The following is a 10,703-nucleotide window of genomic DNA, read 5'->3' as shown; positions in this document are numbered from 1 at the left end:
TTGGCTGAGAGGTTCATACAAACCTTTAAGAAGGCAATAAAGGCTATGTACAATGACAACATTCCGCTGCAGCACAAGGTGGACAATTTCCTGTTCGCCTACCGGAATGCGACACATGCAGTCACCAACCAGGCCCCAGCTATGATGTTCTTTAACCGAAGGTTAAGATCTCGCCTGGATTTGCTCAGACCAAACGTACGAAGAGATGTTGAGAGTAAGCAATTCCAGCACAGCCATGAGAAGCCAACAAGGAGCTTCAATGTAGGGCAACCAGTCTTGGCCCGCGACTACCAAACAGAAAAATGGCAGCCAGGAATGATATGCACACGGCAGGGCCCCCTAATGTACACAGTGGACATTGGGGAGAGCATCGCGAGACGCCATGCTGACCAGATCCTAGAGTCACAGGAACAAGTCAACCCCATGCCTCGCCCATACGTACCTGGTGATGAACCCGACGTACAGGTCGCATCTACCCCAGAAACAGTAGCATCGGAAGCTGATGAACCAGCTGACGACAGGGGGCCAGAATCGCCTCCGCACCAAGAGCAAGACACTCGGGAAAGGCGCTATCCAGAAAGGATCAGGAAGCCTCCCCAAAGACTGAATTTATAAATAGACTATTTTCAGCTAATGTTGCATGTTAAAAGTGTTAATTGTAATTAGTTTGATATTTAATTGTTAAATGAGTGTTATGGTACTGTTAATCTAAAAGGGGAGGAATTGTAATGTATGTACCTTTAAGGGGGGAACTATCTTTTACAGCTCATGTATACGGCAGTACCGGCAGTGACCACACCTGTATATAGCACTGAGTAGTAATCTGTACAGATCAGTTCCATTGTGAGCCACGTTGAGTAAACACCTGTTGTACCGTTCTCCGCAGTCTGTGCCTTATTATACATAGACACAACATAAATGTCTTTAATTTCTTTGATTATTCTTTTTCCTATCCTCTCATGTTAGTATCAGCTCAAGCATTTTTCACATCATTTCATTTCCTCTCTTGTATGTGTGTGTGTTTTTCCAGTTTTATCAGGCGTTTACATCTGAAGTGTTAACTTATCTGTTCTTTCCATAGATGCTGTCTGACCTGAGTTTTTCCAGCATTTTCAGTTCCAGTTTCTGTTTCAGATTTCCAACATCTGTAGTATTTTATTTTAGGAGAAATGTTCTGGATGAGCGAAATAAAGCATTCTTAGCCCTATATTAGTATGATTGAAAAATGCACACATAAAATCTGACAAAATGCCAATTACATACCTCTGCAAACATTGCACAACGATTAACGGTCAGAGATTAGAAACTAGCTTGACTGCATTTATTTGAAAGTAGTTCAGAGAGCTCATCACTTTCTGCCAACACACTGACACCTTGTGGTTAATGACATGTAGGCTCAGTATTTGGTGGAGAAAAATTGCCCGATCTACATCGATGAAGTGTGGCAAGATAGTGAATCACCAGGAACAAAAAAAATCAAGCTAGAATTTCAGAGACCGTTTATTTTTTTAAACAGCACACTGCAAAGATTGATGGGAAACTAAACTACATAAAGCAAGAAGTAGTGGTTACAGCTTGGGGTTTAAAATTCTGTAGATTTTAGAATGAAGTAAGACTGAGGAAGTTGCACAAACATTTAAGCAATGTAACAATAATAATAGCAGTTTTTCCATTTTGGGGCAAATACCAGGTTTGATCTAAAATTTCAATGGCCCAAAAATTCGGGTCGGGGGCTTCCCGCAGGTGCAAGCCCCCGACCTGCACTTACCTAGCGCGTCGGCCGTTGAGCTGTGGGCCCGCGTGGGATTCCGATCCTGGGCCTCCTCCAACTGCCGGCGCGCAATGCTTGCGTATCCCAGGGGCGCAGTTAGTTCGATGCGTCCCCTGGGATCACGTGGGCCATGGGCAGCCAATCGGAGCAGGGAATGCTTTGTTCATAAGTTTGACAGGAAGAGCTGTCAAACCTATAAATACTATAAGCCCCAAAACATCACTAAAACTTCAAATAAATTTTTTTTAAAAGCACATTTTTAAAATAACTATAAATTACATGAAATAACTATTTTAAACAATAATTTAAATTTTTGAAAAAATTAATTACATTTTCTAATGGGTCTAAAAATAAACTTATCTGTCAACCCCTTCTTTCAGGGGAACGGAAGTGCCGGTTTCCCGAGCATGCGCAGTGCATGCACGAAACCGGCACTTTTGTTGGGCCTACACGTGAGTACCCAGTGTGTACTCGCGCATTGGGACCAGAATTTCTGGGCCAATAATATACCAATAGTAAAACCAAATTGAGAGCAGAAGCCAAGTGGGTCATGACATTTCCTGTGTACACATTTTCAAAGCTTCTTATAGTTCAAACTCATATTGCATGTTTTTGATGTGATTTTTGATTTTTTTTTTAAAACAATGTTGCTGGGTTTGGTGTTGTTTTATATAATTGTGCTAGCTAATTTTCCTTAGCACTGCTCACAGTCAGAGGCCTAAAGCTTATTTGCAGTATTTAGTTTCTAACCTAAACTGTCCCATTAAGGGCACTGCTCAGGATCTGTGGTGAAGTGGTCTAAATAGGTCTTGACGTCAATAAGGGTTTAATTGCTGTTTGGTGAGGGAAGTTTGTGGTTTGCTTATAAATTTTTGGCTCCTGGTCAAAAAAATAGTCTAGCTTTCTTTCTCTTGTTTTGTACTTTTGACACTTTGATATCAACAACAACAACTTGCATTTATATAGCACCTTTAATGTATTAAAACATCCCAAGGTGCATCATAAAACAAAATTTGACACCGAGCCACATAAGAAAATATTAGAGCAGATAACCAAAAGTTTGGTCAAAGAGGTAGGTTTTAAGGAGCGTCTTAAAGGAGGAAAGAGAGGTAAAGAGGTGAAGGGGTTTAGGGAGGGAATATCAGAGCTTAGGGCCTTGGCAGCTGAAGGCACGGCCACCAATGGTGGAGCGATTCAAATTGAGGATGCTCAAGAGGCCAGAATTGGAGAGCGGAGATATCTCGGAGCATTGTAGGGCTGGAGGAGGTTACAGAGATAAGGAGGGGCGAGGCCATGGAGGGATTTCAAAACTAGGATGAGAACTTTAAAATCGAGGCATTGCTTGATCAGGAGCCAATGTAGGTCAGCGAGCACAGTGTGACACCTGGTCCCTGAAGTTCTGTGGGGTATTTGTCAGACTCCTGCTGTAACTCTGGCGGAACCCACCAGAAAACAGCAGAGACCTTGTTGCACTAGGTTTCTGCCATATCGGGATTTTCCAGCCAGCCCTGTAATTGGCAGACCCTCCACTCGCCCCTTATCAGGCAAGTGACACAAGGGGATGGTTTGGGGGCAGAGCTGCGGGGGAACTCGCTATGCCGGGAGTTTTCACTTCCCTGCTCAGTCGGAACACAGCAATGGAATTAAGGCCGGTACATCAAATGAAATAAGACACACTGGGGATAATTGTAACCTCCATTTTATTTTCCATTGAAGTCAATGAAAATAAAATCAGGCAGGATGTAAAACAAGTGGCCAAACTGATCCCATCAGGTTCTTGCCAGATGGGTTGGGTTAGAATTACCTCCACAGACCTCCAAATAGGAGTAAGTAGGCCCCACTGGGGAATTCCATGCAAGGGGAGCAGCCTGGACCCCCAAAGTAAGGGTCGGTGCTTTTTAAAAAAATTCTTATTGTATCAGCCTCCTTGCACAAGCTGAAGGGGACATGATTGGGGTCTTAGTGGACAGGCAGACACTAGATTACTAGTTCTGACTAAAGGTCATCGACCTGAAACGTTAACTCTGTTTCTCTCTTCACAGATGCTACCTGACCTGCTGAGTATTTCCAGCATTTTCTGTTTTTATACTAAATTACCTGACTGCTGCATTTGGAAAGCAGGTGCCAGATGCATGCCAGGAATAAGGCCCTCGCCAGCCCCATACAAATTAGGTGGTTTCCCAATTAACCCACAAACTAAGCAGGATCAGCACTGGAGGCCACCAGCAGGTGGGAACCCAGCTCTTGGAAATTTTGGGGCCCTGGTGTGTGACAGATGCTTTCAAAACTGTTAGACATCTTTATATTTATATCCTCTACAGTGGGGAGACCTATCACAGACTGGGTGATCACTTTGCTGAAAACCTCCATTCAGTCTGCAAGTGTGACCCCGAGCTTCCAGTCACTTGCCATTTTAATTCTCCTCCCCACTCCCACTCTGACCTCTCTGTCCTCAGCCTTCTACACTGTTCAAATGAAGCTCAACGGAAGCTTGAGGAGCTGCATCTCACATTTCTATTAGGCATTTTTTCCAGACACAACATCGGGGTCGATTTTCATTAAGCTGTCAGGAAGGAGGCGGGACTACAACTTTCGGGTTTTAGTCCCGCCTACATCGACGTCCGGCCAATCGACGCGATTTTCCCTTGATTGACCTTGTTGAGCCCGCCCAGCAGGCTCAGCAGGCCAATTAAGGGCCACCCTACAACAGGTGACGTCACAGACTGAAATTTCATCTGTCAAGAGGTCTTGACAGATGAAATATCAGTGTTTCACAGCTGTTTGAAGCTGTCAAACACTGACAGTCTGACTTCTAACCTGAGTCCTTCTACAGAGACTCAGTTAGAAATCTCACTAGCAATGAAAGCTGAAGGCTGTCACTTTTGACAGATCGCAGCCATTTTGCTTTCACTGCCGGCTGAGTGATGGACTCCCGAAACCTAGAGGAAGAAAGGCTGTTAAGGTAAGTACAAGTAATTTAAACTTCTTTACACACTTTAGACACACCAAACACACTTACCTTTGCACTCATGCACCCATCACTCACCTGAACACCGACATCACGATCCCTCCAAGTCCTTCAACCCGACGACCCGCCTGCTCTAACATGGCGTGGTTTGAAACCGTCGGGAATCCCACGCGACACCCCTCAAAATAGGGATTAGGCTAAAAACTGCCTGTTAACTACCTGTTAACAGGCAGTTAATTGGCACTAATCCCTTCCCACCTCAGGTTGGCGGGTCCCAGTGCGGGGCGGGTACCCGCCGCCGGTGAAACTTACGTGGAGGCGGGTTTTGGGCGGGATGGTGTCGGGACCCCCGAATTCGGGATTTCCCCCCCCCCCCCCACACACGCCTGAAACCCCGCCTGATGGCTCCAGGAAAATCGACCCCGATCGTCGAGTTCAACAATTTAAGATCATAACCACCGCTCCCTATTTTCAGACAACAGGTGTTGGTAATGGTTCTGCTGTTGCCATTTACAGCTCCTCTAGACTCATCTTTTGTTTCTTTACTTGTCCCATTACCACCACCTTTTGCCTTGCGCCATCATCCCTTTTGTCAGTTAATCACTCCTCCCTTCCAATCTATCACAGACCTTCCCTTTTGTACTTGCCTCCCCTCTCCCCTTTCCCTGGCTTTGTACTTGCTTATAAACTGTTACATCTCTAACTTCTTCCAGTTCTGACGATAGGTCATCGACCTGAAACTTTGGGCTGGATTTTGTCATTGGGGGTGGGTTGTGGGCGGGTCAGGTGGTCGGCGGTTCCCGCTCCCACCTCCGATGTGAGGCGGGATAATTTAGCAATTTTGCCCTAATTGGGCACGATTCCCAGCTTGTGAGAACCTCTGGCCCAATGAATCTTTTAGTCCTGAAACTCGTCTCTGATGACGTCATTTATGCAGCTCCATTTAAGGTCTGCAAGCAGCCTTTGTTCATTTTCTGCCTTACAACTTTTATGTGCGATTGTTCTGAGGGATTTGTGGTGCAGAGATGTCAACCTCAAAGTCCAAGGCCGCAACCCGCTTTGATGAGGATTCCCTCCATGCTCTGGTGGAGGGAGCCAGAGCTCAGAAAGAGGTGTTGTTTCCTTCCTCTGGGAGGTAGAAACCTTCCCAGCAGACCAAAGCTGTGTGGCTGCAAGTGGCACAGGAGGTCAGTGTAATTTCAATGTGCAGCAGAACCTGGCTGCAGTGCAGAAAGAGGTTTAATGACCTTCTCTGCACAGGAAAAGTGAGTATGACATCACCATGACCCTCAATCTGCTCCCCATCGCCTCTCAGCACCAGCACTCTGCATTGTCAACCTCCACCTCCACATCCCACTTGACCCTTACATCCCTGCACCCTTAACCATTCCCGCTCTCTCTATGTACACATTCACTTAACTATTCGACTATGCTGTGCTATGACAACAACTTACAGCACACAGGGAGGGCCCTTGATCTTGGGACCTCACTCCATCTTTGTGTCCTTCTAAGCACCTATGATATGGATTCTCTACACTCACTCCATCATTCTCACTCAAACTCCACTTGTGTCCCTCATTGCAGGAAAAGAGAGCCCACAATAAGAGGGAAAGAGCGAGCACAGGAGGAGGGCCACCCTCAATAGCCCAGCTCACCAGTGTAGAGGAGGCGGCCCTCGAGATCGTGGGAGCCGAGGAGGATGTGCAAGTGGGGGGCGGACAGATGGGCGCATCAGAGCAAGCTGGTGACAGAATAGTTTTGCATCTCTCTCATTTACATTGCATGAGTGACTGATATTGATTCTGATACTTTAACAGATTGACTTCTGATGATCTGCACAATTCCATGTGCATGCAATGTCTCTCATGTTTAACTTTTTCCTTTACTCCCTCACAGGACCATCGACAGCCCCCCTCCCCACTGTCTAGGAGGAACAGCCTGAGCCTCCAGACTCCTCAGAGGAATCTGCAACCTCTGAGGGCGCAACGTCACCAGAATTAGGCACACCCAGCACCAGCGCAGACACTCACACCTCGGTGGGACCTTCGGGACATAGAGTAGTGTTGTCACCTGGTGTATCACAGCTCACAAATGAGCATCAGCAGATGGTGGAGACAGGGACAGCAGTGGAGAGTCCTCCTCGGAGGGCACAGGGCGCTCCCAGCTCGGCTCAGCTGCATGACGACCCTGTGCCTCCGGGTCCATCCAGAAGGAGAGCGGTGCCGGAACTCCAGGAACAGGTGCAGGAGTCTCTGGCAGATTTTGTCTCCAGGGTCACTGCGAGTGTGGAGAGGATGGAGGAGTCCATCGCTAACATGAGCAGAGCCTTTGTGGAGGCACTGGCACATGAACGCATCACCACGGAAAGGATGGCAACTTCCGTGGAAAGGATGGCTACCTCCGTGGTAAGGATGGCTACCGTAGAGGACAGGATGGCTACAGTAGAGGAGAGGATGGCTACGGCCATGGAGGAGCTAAGTCACCAGGGTCTTGAAAACAGAATAGACTGACATCTCTGGAGGAGCGATGGTCAGTATTGAGCAGAGAAACCAGAGCTTCATGGAAGTCCTCTGGAGTAGGACTGCCAGTGCAGAAACAGGTCCTCATGGCACCCCTGAAGTGCAGCAAGGTGCTGTCAAGCCACTTGCTAGCTCTGAAGTGTGGCTGACCCATGAGAGGGATGTTGGTGGTAGACAACAAGGTAGTCCGCAGGAGCAGCAGACTGTTGGCGAGCCCTCACAGGCTTGTAACCCCAGAAGACGCCAGCCAAAGGTGTCGAGGCAGGAGCAGCATGAAAGTGAGCAAGGGGCCTCCACATCTGCTGAAGCCACAGGGGAAGAACCATGTAGGAGCACGCTTAAGAGGAAGATAAAGCACAAGTAGTCACAAGGGTAGTCACTTGGGTGTTCTGTTGTGTTCAATTGTGAAATGCCATCCTTGACTGAATGTTATAAAATGACTTGATGGCAAACTGTTCAAGTTATGGGCTGTGTCATTTCACAAATGGGACTTCCACATTGAGGGCTCAGGGCGACTTGGAATTGTCAGTGTGGTGGTCAGAGTGATAGGAAACTGCAGGTTCTTGTTGATGGTGTGGGAAGAAGGTGCGAGGCAAATTGGACAGCCTAAGCAATCCATCCTCCCTCCCTCCCTCCCTCCCTCCCTTCCTCCCTTCCTCCCTCCCTTCCTTCCTTCCTTCCTTCCTTCCTTCCTCCCCACTGCTGTGAAGTGCACAGCAGACCTCGATGATTCTGGAGACCCTGGCTGCTGAGTACTGCAGGGCTGGACCTGATCTATCAAGGCATCTGAATCACATCTTCAGCAAGCCGATGGTTTGCTCAATAATGGATCTGGTGGGAATGTGGCTGGAGTTGTAGCCCTCCTCAGCTTCGTTGGATGGCCTCCTGAACAGCATCATTAGCCACATCTTCAGGGGATAGCCCTTGTCTCCATGTAGCCATCCACAAAGTTGGTTCAGCAGACTGAAGAGCGGAGGCACACTAGACTGGCGCAGGATGAAGGAGTCATGGCAACTGCCAGGGTACTTGGCGCAAACATGCAAAATTTCCTTCTTGTGGTTACACACCAGCTGTACATTGAGGGAGTGGAAGCCCTTGCAGTTGACAAAAATACCTGGATTGTGATGGGTGCCTTAAGGGCCACATGTGTGCAGTCTACGACGCCCTGCACCCTTGGCAAGCCTGCCATATTAGCAAATCCAACAGCACGCGCGGTTACACTTGCTTGATCCTTAGAGAAGTTGATGTAATTGTGCACGTTGGCAAAGAGGGCATCGGTTACCTGCATGATGCAAGTGTGTGCGGCCGCCTGGGAGATGCCGCTGTTGATCCCTGGAATGAGCCTGAAGCGAAAAAGTTGAGCGCAGTGGTGACTTTTACGGCCACTGCTAAGGGGTGTCCACCCACTCCTCTGGGCTCCAGGTCTTGCTGCAGCATTGCGCAGGTGTCACCCACTGCCTCTCGCGAAAGTCTCAGCCTACCTTTGGCACTGCTGCTCAGTCATGTTGAGGTAGCTCATCCTCTGCCTGTAAACCCTGTTTTGAGGGTATCTCCTGCGGCGACGTCCTTCCCTGCGCTGGTGCCTTCTGGCCTGTGCAGCTTCAGGTGGGTGAGCAGCATGTTGGCGCTCCTGCTGTTGATGCTGCTGTTGTTCCGGGTTCTGGTGCTGCCGCGGCTGATCTTTGTCCCAATCTGAGGTCCAGAAGGAAAGGAAATAAATGGTTCCCATGCTGCAGGTATATACCTCAGTTGAGGAAGCGCTCAGTCAAGGTGGGGAGAGGGTTTTCCCAGGAGGTCATAGTGGAGATGGATCTCAGCTTCATCACTTCCAAAATCAGTAGGCCTGCAAAAAGTTCTCCAAGACCTGAGAAAAGAAAGTTCTGCCACCTGCAAATGATCATTGTGGAAAACGCCATTTCTATGGTGGAGCTGCAGCTGTTAGTAAGCCAACCACTTGTGAACCTGACAGGATTAGCTGGCGTGTTCCAGGGGAGATGTGCAGCACGCGGGAAATGTGGTAAACTCTGAAAGGCCTCTCAAAATGCCATTATAGAGGTACTTAAGTGGTAGTTAAGTGCATTAAGAGCCTATCCCGTTGCTTGGAGGTGGGACCAAAACAGAATCTGCAAGCCCACATTTGGGAAAGTTGCGCAGAGGCGGGTTGGAGGCGGGATCGGAGCCTGACGCCATTTTTTTGCAACTTTCCCACCTGACCCGCCTTCAAACCCGCCTCCTCGGGCCTGGCAAAATCCAGCCCTTTAACTCTGTTTCTCTCTCTACAGATGCTGCCTGACCTGCTGAGTATTTCCAGCATTTTCTGTTTTTATGCCCGATTTCCAGCATCCACAGTATTTTGGTTTTGTTATATCTTTAAATTAGTATTCACTTCCCTCTGAATGTGTTTAATTTATCTAATTCTCGATACACCCAGTGTCTAACTAAGTCAAAATGTTTCAATTACTTTTTCAGAAACACCAAGGTCAGTGTGCCCTGCTGTTGGCCTTCCTGGATTTTCTTTTATATTCATTCTCGAGATGTGGGCGTCACCGGATAAGCAAATTGATCAAGTAAGTGGATGAGTTTGCAGAGTTACTTTTTATGTTTTGCTGGAACTCATAGTTTGTTATTCTTCATGGGAATGGAAGCTTTTCCAGTAGAACCCTCAAACAACTTGTCAAGCATTTCAGTCATTACAATACCCATCAGTTGAGAAAGTGAACAGATGGCATTGAAGGTGAAAGCAACCGCAAGACAATTGCATTAATCAAATAGCCAAATTGATTATGATAACCTGGTCCTAGTGACAGTAACTGCCATAGACAATCTATCTGTGTGTGTGTGTGTGTGTGTGTGTGTGTGTGTGTCTCCCTCTCTCTCTCTTTCTCCATCCCCTATCAGATGCAGTGCTGCTTCAATATTAATTGAATCACATCTGCTAGGGCTTTTCAAGGGAGAACAAGAATTGAATAGGTAGCTCCTGGGAGATCTAACTTACCCACTACAAAACTGGCTATTGACATCTCCACATGACTCCCAAAGCCCAGGTAAGATGACCTACAACAAGGCACCTGTTAGGATTGGAAAATCATTTTTGATGCTTGGGCTGCTTGGGTGGGGCTTTCCTTGCTGTATGTCCCAGAGTTTTTTTTAATGTGGTCTGTTTAATGACTCATTATATTGCCCACAATATAGGCATTATACTGGACTTTACAGCACCAGGAAGATGAAGACGTTGATTGATTGCATTTTAAGTGGCAATATGTGTTTCTATCATATGTAGTCTTATGCTGTGAGATTACTTTATGTGAGATAGCCTATCACATGTTCTGTGCAGGGAACTACTTTTAAATGTACTTCTGTTGGAAGCAGTAAGTGTAGAAGCTGTAGTCCTTGGGAATTCACTGGCACACAACCTTTATCTGCTTCTCCCACAAAAGACCCAGCA

Source organism: Somniosus microcephalus, chromosome 13 (genome assembly GCF_052327205.1).
Source record: "Somniosus microcephalus isolate GS21.2 chromosome 13, FLI_Smic_1.0, whole genome shotgun sequence".
Classification (NCBI taxonomy): Eukaryota; Metazoa; Chordata; class Chondrichthyes; order Squaliformes; family Somniosidae; genus Somniosus; species Somniosus microcephalus.
This window is presented reverse-complemented; position numbering follows the sequence as displayed.